We start from the raw sequence: 15,563 nt of genomic DNA, 5'->3' as shown, positions 1-15,563 counted from the left end.
TTTGTTTTGTCAAGTAGATATTGGTGGTATACCAAGATATAATATTCATATACATGATACTAGTAAAAAAGAAACATTAGGACAGGGGACGGAAGGCACTCTGGTGCACTTATGCACGCCCCTTACTGACCTCTTAGTGGATAGTCTAAGGGTAAAGTTTTGGGGGTTAGGTGACGATACTACAGAGTCTGGTAGTGAGTTCCATGCATCAACTACTCGGTTACTAAAGTCGTATTTCCTGCAGTCGATTTTGGAGGGGTTTACTTTAAGTTTGCATTCCAGATTTTGCAAAGAAGGAAGGGCAAGGACTCGCTGCAACGTTGCAGTGCAAGCGCCCTGCTCCGTATAACCCTGCAAGGTTTGCAACCTCTTCAAAATAAGCCTTCATCCAGGCTTACCAAGAAGGCTCGCCAGTTATTATGTAAGGCACTGCCACATGTCGGGGGAGGAAATTTTCGTACTGCACTGCAAAGCAGGAAGAAGGGCTGTTTTGCAGCCGCGTCCCATATCTGGAAGGGCCGTTTCGCTACCTAAGCTCCTAAGCTTCCCGCCCCCACCTACCTACCCCATTAACGGTAGCAGTCCCTCGCAGGAAAGCTCCTTTCGGCGAATGAAGGCCCAAAGATTCCCTTCCACGCAACAACTCCCCGCTCGCCCCCCCCCCCCGTGCGGATCCCGTTTGTTTTGATCCGCGGCGCGGGGAATCCTAGGCACAAATCGAAACGCGCGGCCTCTTTTTTTCTACGGCAGGGGTAGGCAAAGTTGGCTGTCCTATGACTTATGAACTTCAACTTCCAGAATTCCTGAGCCAACCATGCTAGCTCAGGAATTCTGGGAGTTGAAGTCCACATGTCATAGAACAGCCAACTTTGCCTACTACCTCTGTAATCTAGGGCGAAGCAGCGCTTGGGGAGCTCCAAAGAGTGAGCGGCCCGAAACCTGAGCTGTTTGTTGTTTTTTTCCCTTACTAAAAGGACAACGGCCGCCAACTCGTGACGGAGGCTTTGCAAACTTTGCACAACACGCACACACAGCCTCCCCAAACCCACTTCGGCCGCCCGCTTTTGCAAAACAACAACGCCGAGCCGCTCTGCTGTCACTCCCTCGGCGCGGCTTGTATTTTGCACAGTCGACGCAAATCAACAACCCCCACACCCCTCCTCGTAAACTTTCTCCTGCAACTCGCTCCGCTCGGAGGAGCAGAAGCAAGGCAAAAAAGACCCCCCCCCCCAAAAAATTTGAAGTTCGGAGTAAGCTACCTGCTGCAGGAATCCCCAGCACCGAAGAGCCGCCGGCCGCGCGCGCGGCCCAAATTCCACGAGCCGCGGACGAAGGACGAGCTCGCCTCACAAACAGTCCCGGACGGGGCGGCCGAGACGCCGCTGTTGTCGTCGTCGTCGTCTACCGAGCCGAGCGCCAACTTCGCCTCTTGCGGTAAGGATTCTGGGAAGGCGTCACTTCCTAGAAGCGGTGGATTCCGAAAGCAGCTTTTTTGTGTGTGTGCAAAAGTCGGTGCCGCCTCCCTCACGGCGGGCCCGGTTCCTCCGCCTCGCCCGGTCGCGTGAGTAAGGTGCGGGAGTTATGAAGGTGGTGGGCGGCGACTGTCGGGGAAAAGGAAGGCCGTATTGGTGACTCTCGAGCCGACTTCGGCGTACCTGGAGCACATTTTAGCCCGGTTTTACGCCGATCCTGTTATAACTTGACGCTGGCAAAGCTCCCCAGACGAGCCGAGTTCCTTGGCACCTGAGACGGGCCAGTCCTTGTAAGCGCTGCCCCCTCCCTTCTTTGAGTTTTGATATAGATAATTAATTGCAAAAGATTGCTGCCTTTCTGCAATCTGGCCTGAGTCATTTATTGCCTAATGAGTTTCTTCCTCAGCCTGACAGTTCTCTCCAAGGAGTGTTGGGAGGTATCATAGCCAGAAATTGAGGGGAGTTTTAGGCGCCACATCTGGAAAGGGGCAAGGTTGGGGAAGTTTGGCCCAATATTACACCCCACTTGAATGACACTTCTGTAAATGAAATTTCCTCTGCTTTAATTAGTTTTTGTGTTGTGTGTTCCTGACAGCATCCTTTATGACAGGCAGAGACTGTACATCAGTGATGGCGAACCTATGGCACAGGTGCCACAGCTGGCAAACGGAGCCATTTCTGCTGGCACGTGAGCCTTTGCCTTAGCTCAACTCCAAAGTGCATGTGTGTGCTGGCCAGCTGAGTTTTGGCTCGCACAGAGACTCTCAGAAGGCACTTTTGGCTTCCAGAGAGCCTCCAGGGGGTGGAGGAGGGCGTTTTACCCTCCCCCAGCTCCAGGGAAGCCTTTGGAGCCCGGGGAGGGCAAAATACGAGCCTACTGTGCCCAGTAGAAGTTGGGAAACAGTTCAAGCCTCCAAAGAGCCTCTGGGGGTGGGGGTGAGGGAAGCTGTTTTTGCCCTCCCCAGGCATTGAATTCTGGGTGTGGGCACTCACAAATGCGCGATAGCGAACGTGCACGCTTTTTCGGCACCCAAGAGATAAAAAGTTCTCCATCACTGCTGAGGATCAAAGTGCATGTTATCCTGATGTGCTGGGCAGATCAGCTAGGTAAGGTTAATTGATGGCTTGTTTGTTGTGTGAAGCAAGAACATTTGGTTGAGTTGATCATAAATTTGTTTGTTTATTATGGCTGGAAGGGACCTTTTAGGTCATCTAGTCTAACACACACACACATACAAACCTCAAGCAGAAGTCCCTACATTATTTTGAACAAATGGCAGTCCAGTCTCCCCTTGAAAGTCTCAAGTGTTGAAGCACTCACAAACTCCACAGGCAAGCTATTCTACTGGTTGATCGCTCTCTCCATCAGAAAGTCCCTCCTTATTTCCAGGTTGAATCTCTCTTTGGTCAGCTTCCATCCATTGTTCTTTGTCTGGCCTACTGGTGCCTTGGAAAACAGCCAGACCCCTTCCTCTCTGTGGTAGCCCCTCAGATATTGGATACTGCTATCTTGTCTCCCTTGGTCCTTCTCTTTGCTAGACTAGCCATACCCAGTTCCTGCAACCTCTCTTTGTATGTTTTGGTTTCCAGTCCCCTTATCATCTTGGTTGCTTTCCTCTGCACTTTCTCTAGAGTTTTAATGTCTTTTTTGTAGTGTGGTGACCAAAACTGTATGCAGTACTGTATCCAAAACACAACAGTAAGTAGTGTTGTATGAATATAGCCAAGTAATAGTGCCTGCAAATCTATATCTTTCCTACCAGTTTTCAAAATGGCAGCCAGAATGACTATGGGTAACATGACATATACTTTTAACCTTTCTCTGGCTGTGTTCATACTACAACCCCTACTTAATTGAAACATTGCTCCTAGAATTAACAGTGGGTTCACACAACACATCATATAGTTCGTGTAACTGGTTTATTTAATAACAATTGATTAAGTTCATTAAATCTTCACACCCAACCAATCATTTTGCCATAGCTAATATGACACACATAGTTGTTAACCTGTGTCCTGGGCAATTTCTCTAGCACCTTGACAGTTGAGTATTCTCCTCCCTGAGCAGATCTAGAATATTATCTTCCTGCTTGGGCATCTATTTGCCTGCTGCCCTGTGTGAACCAATCTCTCTTTCCAAAGTAATGGATGTGAATAGCAAAGGAGGATGTCACTCCTTATCCACAGGAAAGTCAGGAATAGGGCAATTGCTGTCTATAGTACTGAGGATTAGGATACAATAATAGCATGTTGTGAGTTTATGCTATCACTTTGTACAGCGTGGTATCTTTTTGTGTGTAGGAGAATGGTGGAACTTGTTGCAATTGAGCCGTGTTCATTAACTGCTTCCCAGCAGAGCTTAAATATTGGCATAGTTGGTTTCTTTGTCTCTGGCCATTTTCTGGACTGTGTTAGTTTCAGTGGATATAACAGGTGACAGCTGTTCCATCTACATAGCAAGAGCAAAACTTTTTCCCAGCCCCCAGAGAAGTCCTTGGAGTATAGGATCCCTTTCTAATAAAAAATAAGAGTACTGTATAGTTTTCTGAAAAGGCAGCTACAGAAATTATTAGATGCTTTACTAAAATATACTGCTACTGATAAAATATACTGCTCAAAAAAAGTAAAGGGAACACTCAAATAACACATCCTAGATCTGAATGAATGAAAAGTTCTCATTGAATACTTTGTTCTGTATAAACTTGAATGTGCACAACAGCATGTGAAATTGATTTTCAATCAGTGTTGCTTCCTAAGTGGACAGTTTTATTTCGCAGAAGTTTGATTTACTTGGAATTATATTGTGTTGTTTAAGTGTTCCCTTTATTTATTTTTTGAGCAGTGTACATTATTCTGGTATATTTTACACATGGAAACATTCAATAAAAAGGAAGATAAAGTAAGAAATAACTGGATAGCACACTAGCTTGGAAGAACAGAAACTTATAAAAATATATTATTAAAAATGGTAATCTGGCACTAAATCAACTGTGGCAACTTTAGGATATGTGGACTGGCTTGGGAATCCTGGGAGTTGAAATCCACACGTTAAAGTTGCCAGGGTTGAGAAACACTGCCATATATTATTTTGTCTTCATGTCAGATAACGAAGATAGATTATCACAAATATCAAATTAACTTGCCTGCGGCCAAAACTGCATAGCAAAAGACTACAAGTGGAATTACTGCCTTTATGTTCAGCACAGTATAGTAATCATGTACTCTGAACAGAATTCATGAGTCTGCAATAGAATTCTATCCATATTGAATTAGAAGCTATCCTCACCAGATTTTATTCCTAAATTAATATGAAGGATCATTGTCCTGAAGAACCACTTATTGTGTTTGAGTTGTATTTTTCATGGTTGGTCTTCTGAAAGCTTTAGCTGTTCTAGAAGGGAATGAATTGTGCCTAATATATTGTGTCAATGTTTGTCTTAGTGTGATGGGCTTTTAATGACATTTCATGTTTTCAAGATACAAATTCCGGGAATTGTTTTTGTATTTGGCAGGATAAATAGATCAATAATATTGAGATGTGATAATTTCCATTCTATTGATGGAAAAGATAAAAGTGTATGTCAGACTAATACAATTTCAGCAGGCAAGGTGTAAAATGCATGCATACATTTTAAAAATTGACCCTGGTCATACTTCTTTTGTGGTAAAAGTTGACCCTAGTCATACTTCTTTCGGGGGAAGCCTTCTATAATGGGAATCCTACTGTCCCAATCAATCTCCAACATGATGCCTCTTTGCCTCTATCATGAACAACACGTGAAGAGCAGCCCTGTCAAGCTCTTAAATCACAACAAGCAATACTGATATCCAAGTAAGCTTTAATGGGCAAGATATTAGGAGAAAATGAGTGATTTACATGTTTTGATTGGATTTTGAAAGCGTAACAATAAAAATCTAGCTTACTCAAACTCTGAAAATTCTAGTTCTTTAAAAATTAGCATTAGCATTTACACAAAGAACTTTGTGAAAATAATCATTACTTGGCCACGTGGAAAACACCACACACAGAGATTAATAAGCAGACACATATACACTGAAATGTTGGTGTTTATTTAAGTACAAGAACGGACAAGATTTGCTTTGTTGTTTTCAATTGCGAAGCCCTGTCTGTTGAGTTCAAATATTGAAGAGTCAGGAGACTGGCAGTGAGATTTCAGCTCTATTGGTTATAGTGAGCATACATCAGCCCCTGCCTGCTTTTGGCATGGGTTTAAATTAGGGAGCCCTTTTGGGAGGGAGCCAATCAGAATTCCCCTGCTCCACTTCCTTGTCGGACTGAAGTGAAAACTTCCCAGCTTCTCAGGACATAACACTGTCCAACCCATCGCGATCCCATGGACAATGTTCCTCTATGCCAGGGATGGTGAACCTATGGCACGGGTGCCACAAGTGGCACATGGAGCCATATCTGCTCGCACGCGAGCCGTTGCCTTAGCTCAGGTCCAATGTGTACGTGTGTGCCTGCCAGCTGATTTTTGGCTTGCACAGAGGCTCTGGGAGGGCATTTTTGGCTTCCAGAGAGCCTCCAGAGGGATGGGGGAGGGCGTTTTTATCCTCTCCCTGGCTCCAAGGAAGCCTTTGGAGCCTAGGGATGGTGAAATATGAGCCTACTGGGCCCATCAGAAGTTGGAAAACAAGCCTTTTCTGGCTTCCAGAGGACCTCTTGGGGGTGGGTGAAGCTGTTTTCACCCTCTCCGTGCATTAAATTATGGGTGTGGGCACTTGTGCATGCATGATAGCGCACACGCATACTCTTTTGGCACCCAAGGATAAAAAGGTTCGCCATCACTGCTCTAGGCCTTCCTGTCCTTTATTATCCTTTGGAGTCCATTTAAGTTCATACCTACTCCATCTAGCCACCTCATTCTGTGTCATCCCCTTCTTCTGTTGTCACCAATCTTTCCCAGCATTAGACTCTTCTGCAGTGAGTCCTTCCTTCTAATTTGGTGGCCAAATGAGTATTTTGAGTTTCATGTTCAGGATCTGGACTTCTAAAGAGCAGTCAGGGTTGATCTGTTCTAGGACTTACCGCTTTGATCATGTTGGCAACTTGGACTCTTGAAGAGCTCTTTAGCTGTTGGCTTTTCATTCCTTACATTTGTTCTTCTCACAAGCCATATTGGGGGGGGGGGTTCTTTCTTCCATTGCTGCAGCTGTTGTTGCTATGCTGTCTATGCTGTTGCTATGATTTGCAAGACTTCTGCATTTGCTAGATCATGGTTGTCTCTGATGAACAGTAATACCATTCATTCTCCTCTCACTCTCCCTTCTCCAGTTTCTAAATAAATGAGAACAGTTTCATGATAAGGAATAATTTCTGGGACCTAATATTTGACTGCAGGAGTTTACCATTTTTATGAGGGGCAGAATCAAGAAGAGTTTCGTAGCACCTTTCCAGCCAATACGTTGTATTAAAAAATGTAAATTATACTTAGAACCTTAATGTGTTGGAAATGGTATTAGAAACATAGAAACATAGAAGACTGACGGCAGAAAAAGTCCTCATGGTCCATCTAGTCTGCCCTTATACTATTTCCTGTATTTTATCTTACAATGGATATATGTTTATCCCAGGCATGTTTAAATTCAGTTACTGTGGATTTACCAACCACGTCTGCTAGAAGTTTGTTCCAAGGATCTACTACTCTTTCAGTAAAATAATATTTTCTCATGTTGCCTTTGATCTTTCCCCCAACTAACTTCAGATTATTACCAGATTCCTTCTGATTTAAAGTTATAATAGACTAACACAGCTGTTCTTCTACAATGTCTATTATCCTAAAATAGCTACTGATACCTAAAGAGGATAATTAATTGATTAATTGATTTGACTAGGTGCCATCAAGATTTTTAATTAGTTAATTGGATTCAGATATTGTGTATTGTATATTTTATATGTTGTGAGCCACCCCGAGTCCTCGGAGAGGGGCGGCATAGAAATCCAATTAATAATAATAATAATAATAATAATAATAATAATAATAATAATAATAATAAAAAAAAATAATAATAAATCAAGGCAGTGTCGATTCTTACCCAATATGCAGATAGATTTTCTCCAGGAGCATCATTCCCCAGTCTGGCCCTACAAGGTTTCCAGCAGTATTGTAATTGAGTCAGTCTGAATTGAGGTTGCTTATCCTGTTCTCTTTTCCAGTATTATGAAATTCTCCAGACTACAGGGAATTAAGTCTTCACATAATACATGCAGAGTATGATCCTTAAAGAACAATCTACATGTTGTTGTGATAATTTGGAATAAAAATTAAAATGCCTGTAAGTTAAGACCAGTTGGACTTAATTAATATTTTATAGGAGATCACAAGGAAAGCCAGGCTGCTGAAAACAGATTCAAAGACCCCTGAAGGGCAAGCAACACAAAAACTGCACAAATGACCATATTGAAGTAGACCCAGAGACAGGGTTTTGAGCAATCGGTACTTTTATTCAGCTCAGAGAACAAGTGACAGCTCAGCAAGGTAAAGTGACAATTCAGCGAGTACCGACTGGCTCTGCCTGGAGAAACCGCTTCTTTTATACTTTTGCGGTTCCCGCCAAAGCTAGAGCCGGCCGCGTCTGAGCCAATCAGGAGCGACTTCCTGCTTGGGCTCAGACAGCGCTGGAAAGAGGAACAAACTATTTACAGAGTTACAAGGTAGCCATTTCAGGATACAACACCCCTCCCCTCATAGTTGGACTCATCCATCAAGAAAGCCATGTGACGAAGTCGTCCAATCGGTGAGGCCTCCGAGGCTCTCGCGCTGACCTGCGCAGTTCAATTTCTCCTTCGCCACTGACTGTGGAGGATGGCTCGCCGCCGCTCTCCCGGTGCGGCGGACTTGGCCTGGCGGGCCCAACGAAGGCTTCGGAGGACGAGGATGGCTCGGCGTCGCTGGATGGTTCCCCCTGGCCCGATAAGTCTCTTTGCGTGTTTCTTAGTTCGGGCAATGTACTAAAGTCTGTTGAAGGGGGAGAGTCCATGTCAGCGGTTTGTGGCAATTGATTTTCAGTTCGTTTCCGAATGTGGTCTATGTGTCGTTTCCACAAACGACCATCCTCTAGTTTAACAACATAAGTCTTGGGTGCGTTTTGCTTAACAATAATTCCCTTCATCCAGTTTACATTTCCATCAAAACATTTTACATATACATTTTGTCCCAAATACATTTCTCTTTCTGGTTTCATACACATTTGGTTATTATTAACACAGAACCTTGGATTTAACCTGTCTAATGGTGACCTCAACTTTCTTCCCATCAATAACTCTGCAGGGCTTACATGTGTGTGCGAGTTAGGGGTAATGTGCTGGGTTAATAAGAATTGGTCCAAGTTCTGTTGCACATCCCCAGGGCCTGACCTGTGCAATGCCTCCTTTGCCACCCGTACGTAACGTTCTGCCAACCCGTTAGCCCAGGGCGAGTAAGGCGAGATGAGGGCATGCCTGACCCCTAGGCCATCTAGGAATAATTCGAATTGCCTGGCTGTTAGCTGTGGCCCATTGTCAGACACTAAGAGATCGGGGCAACCATGGGATGCAAACAGTCTGCTCAATACCTTGATAGTGGCACTTGTGGTTATGTTGTTCATTGCTATTATTTCCAACCATTTGGAGAAGGCATCAACCACTATTAAAAAGTACTGAGACCCCACTGGGCCAGCAAAATCAATGTGGATCCTAGACCAAGGACCAGCAGGCTGTTCCCACTCAGCCGGAGTTGTTTTGGGGGGACTGGGCCTTGACTCTTGGCACAGGTCACACTTTGAAACCCAACTTTCAATATCAGCATCTAGCCCTGGCCACCATAAATGCCCCCTTGCTAGGCTCTTCATCCTGACAATCCCAGGATGGCCCACGTGTAACATTTTGAGTACCTTTTCCCTTAGGCGTTTGGGGATGATCACTCTATCCCCCCACAGCAAACAACCTTTTACATATGATAACTCAAGCCTTTTGTTTTTGAAATCACACAATTCAGGTTTAACAATATCATTTTGCCATCCCTTTAGAACACAGTTCACCACTTGTTTAAGGATTTGATCTTGCTGCGTGTGTGCAGCTACCTCTTTTGCTGTGGTTAGTGGGTTTTCCTCGAGTTCTATCATTAGCACATCTGTGGAAGGAACAGGGTCTTCTACTAAGTCTGCTATGGGGCATCTGCTGAGGCCGTCTGCATGATTGATTTCCTTCCCCCCCTTGTGGGTGAGCTCATACTGATACCCTGAGAGGAAAAGAGCCCATCTGATTAGTCTTGGAGACATAAAAGGTGGAGTGGGCTTGTTGGGGGCTAGCAGGCCTAGTAGGGGTTTGTGGTCAGTGACTAGCTCAAAGCTTCTTCCAAAAATGTAATTGTGAAACTTCTTTACCCCTGCCACTAATGCTAGAGCCTCCTTGTCTAACTGGCTATAATTCCTCTCTGTGCTGGTCATGGTTCTTGAAAAAAATGCTATTGGGGCCTCTGTCTTATTAGGTAGAACGTGAGCTAAGACTCCTCCTATGCCGTACGGCGAAGCGTCGCACGTGAGCCTAATGGGTAGTGAAGCACTATATTGGACTACTACACTTTTAGAAGTTAATAAATTTTTTATTTGAGAAAAAGCTTCACGTTCAGTTTTCCCCCATGTCCAGCGGGCTTCCTTCTGGAGTAAACGATGGAGAGGCTCTGCTACTGTTGCCTTCTGCTTTAAAAAAAACGGAGTAAAAATTAAGGAGGCCCAAAAATGCCTGCAACTCATTCTTATCTCGTGGCTCTGGGGCTTCTCTAATTGCTCTCAGCTTCTCTGTTGTGGGGTGGATACCTTCTTTATCTATTTTATACCCAAGGAATTCAATACTGTCAGTTCCCCAGACACATTTATCAGGCTTGATTCGTAACCCTTTGTCCTGTAGCCTCTTAAGTACTTCCCTTATTCTTTTGTTCACTTGTCCCTGGTTTTCCCCTGCAATTAAGATGTCATCAAAATATGGAATTGCCCCATTTACCCCTGACAATAGGCGTTCCATGATGCTCTGGAATATTCCTGGGGCTATGCTTACCCCAAACTGTAACCTCGTGCATTTGAAAGCCCCCCTGTGTGTTACAATCGTTTGAGCGTTTGCTGTCTGTTCATCGACCGGAAGTTGCTGGTAAGCCTGCGCCAGGTCGATCTTTGCGAACCTTTTTCCCTCCCCCAGGGAGTGTAAGAGTTGTTGCACAACCGGGATGGGGTAGGGGTGGTGTTGGAGTGCCTTATTCAGGGTTGATTTGTAATCAGCGCAAACTCTTAAAGAGCCATCTGGCTTCAGGGGTGTCACTATGGGAGTTTCCCATGGCCCCTGTTCCACAGGGACCAAGATACCTTGACTAATGAGTTTGTCCAGCTGTATGTCTAGCTTGGGGAGAAGCGGAAGGGGGACCCTGCGAGGTTTCAGTCTAACTGGTGGGACCTTGGGGTCAATAGAGAAAGATATAGGGGGTCCCTTATACAATCCCAAGGTGGGGCTGAACACTTCAGGGAACTCTTTCACAAAGTTAGGCATATTATCACAGTTTACATTACACACACCCGAAATTTCGATCCCCAACGGTTCCATCCACGCTAGACCTAGCAGGGAGTGTTTGGCCCCCGTCACAATAAGCATGGGAAGGGTACATTTAACATTCTTAAATGCAATAGGTACATTTGCTGTTCCCAGGACCGAGATTACCCCCCCTTGGAAGTCTCTGATCACCAAAGAGGTTTGAATTAGGTCAGCCTTAGACACATTAGGCATATATAGCTTAAATTTTTCCCAGGGCATGATGGTATATCTCGAGCCCGTATCCAGCTCCATTGAGCAAGGCTGGTTATTTAGTAACAATGAGATAACAATTTTAGCCCCCTTTTTGGTTGCCGTGTTATTCACGGAAAATTGAGAGTTACCTCTATTGTAGTCGCGGTTAGCGGTGGAGTAGTTCCTTTGACCCGAGTTGCGGAACGGTCTCCTTTCTCGCGATTGGGGGGGCTGGTTTTGAGGTCGCTGGTATTGTTGTGTGGCAAAAGTTTCTTCTGGTGCCGTTGCCCTGCATGCGATGGCGATGTGGCCTCTCCGGTTGCAACGGCGGCAAGTAGCGTCTCGGAAAGGGCATCGATGGCGCTGGTGATTTCCCCGGCAGCCCGCGCAGGGGGCTGGGTGAGTAGCTCTAGGGTGTCTCGGCTGGTCTTGCAGGAGGAGGCAGTTGTCCCCGTTGCTAGTTGGCTGGCTGCGGTCGTCTGTTCCCATGGCGCTGGGAGACTCGGCGTCGATTTTGGCAATGATTTCTCGCCTTCCGTGCTCTTTTAATTCTCTTGCCGCTGCGTCGGCTACTTCCGCGGTTTGCGCTAATTTAATCACGGTTTGTAGAGTCGGCTCTTCTTCGGTGAGGAGTTTATTTCTCACTGTGTTGCTCTTCATGCCGAAAACCAAGGCGTCGGTGAGGCGAGCTTCCGGGTCTTTAAACTTGCATTGAGCAAGTACCGTTCGAAGCCGCGTTGTAAATTGGCTGATCGACTCGGTTTCTCTCTGAGCCATCATGTGAAATTGATGCCGGTAAACCATGGCTGGTCTGGTTGGTTTGAAATGGCTCGCTAGTTTCTGTTGAAGGACGTCCCACGCTGTGGTTCTTGCTTGTTCTGGTTCGGTGAGAGTTTGGGCAAGTCTACGGATCTCTGCGCCGCAGTAGTTAAGAAAAATAGCCCGTCTGCGATCGGCTCCGGCGTCCTGCATTCCCGCCGCCTCGAGGAATATCTCGAAGGTGGCCATGTACTCGTCCCATGTCATTTTCTCGGGATCGAAGAGTTCCGGAGCCTGGCCGATCTGGATTTTGTCCATGTTGCACGCGAAGTTTCTTCCGTTCGTTCGTCGCCAGTGAAGTAGACCCAGAGACAGGGTTTTGAGCAATCGGTACTTTTATTCAGCTCAGAGAACAAGTGACAGCTCAGCAAGGTAAAGTGACAATTCAGCGAGTACCGACTGGCTCTGCCTGGAGAAACCGCTTCTTTTATACTTTTGCGGTTCCCGCCAAAGCTAGAGCCGGCCGCATCTGAGCCAATCAGGAGCGACTTCCTGCTTGGGCTCAGACAGCGCTGGAAAGAGGAACAAACTATTTACAGAGTTACAAGGTAGCCATTTCAGGATACAACACATATGTTTCAGGGTATAAAATGCAACACCCCCCCCCCCAAAGAGGGTGGAAATGTCTGTGTGTCTTATACACCGAATACAGCCATTTTTAGCCTCCCGAAGCCCTGCTCCCGTAACCCATTTTTGTGAAAAATGGGGCCCTTTTTTGCAAAAATGGGGTGGACAGAGGTCTGGGAAGCCTGCAGAGAGCTTCTGGGGACTGGGAGAAGGCAGAACTGTGAAAAAACAAGAGCTCTTCAGACCCTTTGCCCACCCAATTTTTGCAAAAAACAGGCAAAAATGGGGCTGTTTTTGCTTTCTAATTACCCCATCTAGTATAGCAGAAGAGGGAATTCTGGGAGTTGAAGTCCAATAGTTTTAAAGCTGCCAAGTTTGAAGATCCCTGGGTTAGGGATTAAGGGAGCAAGGGTATTCAAACTTGGCAAGTTTAAGACTTGTGGACTTCAACTCCCATTCCTGAGCTAGCATGACTGGGGGAGGAATTCTGGGAGTTGAAGTCCACAAGTTTAAAAGGGTCATGTTTGAAGTTTGAAAAAAGTGTACATGGTTGTAAAAAGTATTCTGCTACACTGGTATTTTATTAAATAATATATTACTACACCATTTGGTTCAGAATACTTTTTCCCTTGTTTTCCACCTCTAAAATCTAGATAAAGATATTCCTGTCTGCCTCATGACCTTCTGACCTGGGCATCTAATAGGGGTTCCTGGTGTCTCATGTCTCCCTCATCCTCTGACTCAGACATTACCATCATTAGAGTTTCTACAGTCTCTGGAGGTTCCTCAGGTTTCTCAGGTTCCAACTCTCCCACACTCTCTGACTATCTGACTCAGTTGTCAAAAACACTGGCCTAGGTTACCAAGATGGGCCCAGTTCATCCTCCTCAGAATCTGTGACTAACTGACCCGGTCGTGGACCACTCACAACCAAAACTAGACTTTCCACATCTTATAAATCCAATCCAATCCATCAATCAATCAATCAATCAATCAATCAATCAATCAACCAACCAACCAACCAACCAACCAATCTTTACTTTTAGCTATAAGCAAAAACCTACTTAAAAGGCATAAAAACCTCCTAATTTTCTACTATAAGCAAATCACAGCAGATTTAACATTTGATGCCCTTTTCTTCTTTTAAAAAAAGGGTACATAGTCCATTCGAAATGCCAACCATTCTTGAAATAACTGCTCCAAATGGGAATGTATTACATTCAAATTTTTAAAAAGTATGGCTGTTTTGGGTGAGTTTGATATTGTGTGGCATATTTTCTCAAGACATCAGAATCAGCCTTTTACCTCATCTCTAACACAAAATTATTGGGAAATTGCAATCATATGCATATTTATGATAGTATCCACCATTGGCTTTTAATATAAAATGCATCAGATTTTAAGTTTATGTTGAGTGATATACATTTTGTCATTAAATCCTTTTCTTGATCAACAATGTTGAAAATAAATTGTGTAAAGGAACTCAGAACTCTGTTGTTGTAGGATAGAAAATTGAACAGAATGGGACAATATTTGGTGTAAGTTGGTGGAAGGAGTTTCAGTTTAAAAGATAAACCAGATCAGGTCAGGCCCTGCAGAGGAAAAAAATCAGCAAAATTTATCATCTTATTTGAGAATCCATGAAAAATGATTGAACACATATAATGTATGGCAATCCATACATTATGTGTTCAATCATAATCTGAAACTGATTGATTTATCTGAATTGAAAACTGAAATTCAGTTCTCAAAAATGAACTAAAAAGAACTGTGAACACTTGGGAAATCATTTTGTATGGTAAATAATATAATCGTTATTTGCTGAAGCTACTCGTTCCCTATCAAAAACTCAGCTTGTTGTCCAGTTATTGTCATGAAGTTCTCAACATGATAGAACTTACTGCATATTTGGCTGTCTTGTTTATTAAAAAGAAAACACCTTTACAAATTGCATGCGTGTTGTTATCCAATATGTTCCCCACTTCCTGTACCTTTGATTTTTCCTACCCGTTTGTAGGACTTTCCTTTTCTGCTTGCTGAAATTCATCTTGCTGCATTTTGCAAAAGGGAAGGATCAGCTTATGAAAGTCTGATATGCAAATTTTTTGACAATGTCAGTTAAATATATTTCCATACAGGGTTATCCAGGTTAAAATGCCTTCAAAAACTTAGGCAGTTTATGATGGGCTTGTCGACCCTGAATATTACATATGTGTTGCCATATTTTATGGTAGCCTTTTGTCTATTTCTTCTTAGTTTTCCTTAGGGCTTCCATTGCAAAAACAGTCTCCAGGACAATCTGGCAAAAAACTTAAGACTGTATTTTTAGCATGAACTTCTGCTTGTCTAGTTCTTAGTGAGCCGTTTTAGCACTTGTAGCTATTTCTCCCTTCTACATTCTGTGCTTTGCCAATCTGTTCTCTACCTTCTGTATCTGTAAACTTGTTTCCTTTCAACAAAGCACGTTCCAAAGACTGTGAAGAAACATACTCTTCTGCACTATTTCCTGACACATGCTCCGAGCCATGCTTTATTGATTGTATTTATATGGAGAAATATCGAGATGAGGTGGACTGGTTGCTTTCGTGGTGTGGAGACAATAACTTGGTCCTTAACACTAATTAGATCTAGGAGCTTATAATGGACTTAGGAGGAATAGAGCAGACATCCAGCCCTTGCTTATCAATGGAGACCGACTGGAGCAAGTGGCCAATTTTAAGTTTCTGTGTGTTATCATAAAAGAGGACCTGACTTCGGGTGCTCACATTGTGGTACTGATCAAAAGACCCAGCAGACATTATACTACTTGAGATTGCTCAGGAAACAACAACTGAATGAAAAACGTCTGGCAGCCTTCTACTGCTACACCATAGAGCAGTGGTTCTCATCCTGGGGATCAGGACCCCTTTGGGGGTCAAACAACTGTTTCAAAG

The 15,563-nt window shown here is 44.2% G+C and overlaps 2 protein-coding genes across 11 annotated transcripts in view; one reads left to right on the top strand and one right to left on the bottom strand.

Annotated features, from left to right (window-relative positions):
* The window catches only part of MIDEAS (mitotic deacetylase associated SANT domain protein), a 103,972-nt gene extending 102,416 nt beyond the window's left edge, over nucleotides 1–1,556 (bottom strand). For both annotated transcript variants that reach the window (XM_070758132.1, XM_070758140.1), the window contains exon 1: nucleotides 1,260–1,556. The gene's annotated coding sequence lies outside the window, so the exon portion shown is untranslated. The remainder of the gene's footprint in view (nucleotides 1–1,259) is intronic.
* Nucleotides 905–15,563, top strand: part of PTGR2 (prostaglandin reductase 2) — a 33,055-nt gene continuing 18,396 nt past the window's right edge. For 2 of the 9 annotated variants that reach the window (XM_070758168.1, XM_070758159.1), the window contains exon 1: nucleotides 1,007–1,434. The gene's annotated coding sequence lies outside the window, so the exon portion shown is untranslated. Of the gene's footprint in view, nucleotides 1,435–1,468; nucleotides 1,763–15,563 lie in introns of those variants that run through there. The other 7 variants (XM_070758176.1, XM_070758149.1, XM_070758146.1 and 4 more) reach the window with 6 other exon arrangements.

The sequence above is a fragment of the Erythrolamprus reginae genome, chromosome 1 (assembly GCF_031021105.1).
Source record: "Erythrolamprus reginae isolate rEryReg1 chromosome 1, rEryReg1.hap1, whole genome shotgun sequence".
In the NCBI taxonomy this organism is placed as follows: Eukaryota; Metazoa; Chordata; class Lepidosauria; order Squamata; family Dipsadidae; genus Erythrolamprus; species Erythrolamprus reginae.
The sequence above is the reverse complement of the archived record's forward strand: the minus strand, read 5'-3'. Positions and strand labels throughout refer to the sequence as shown.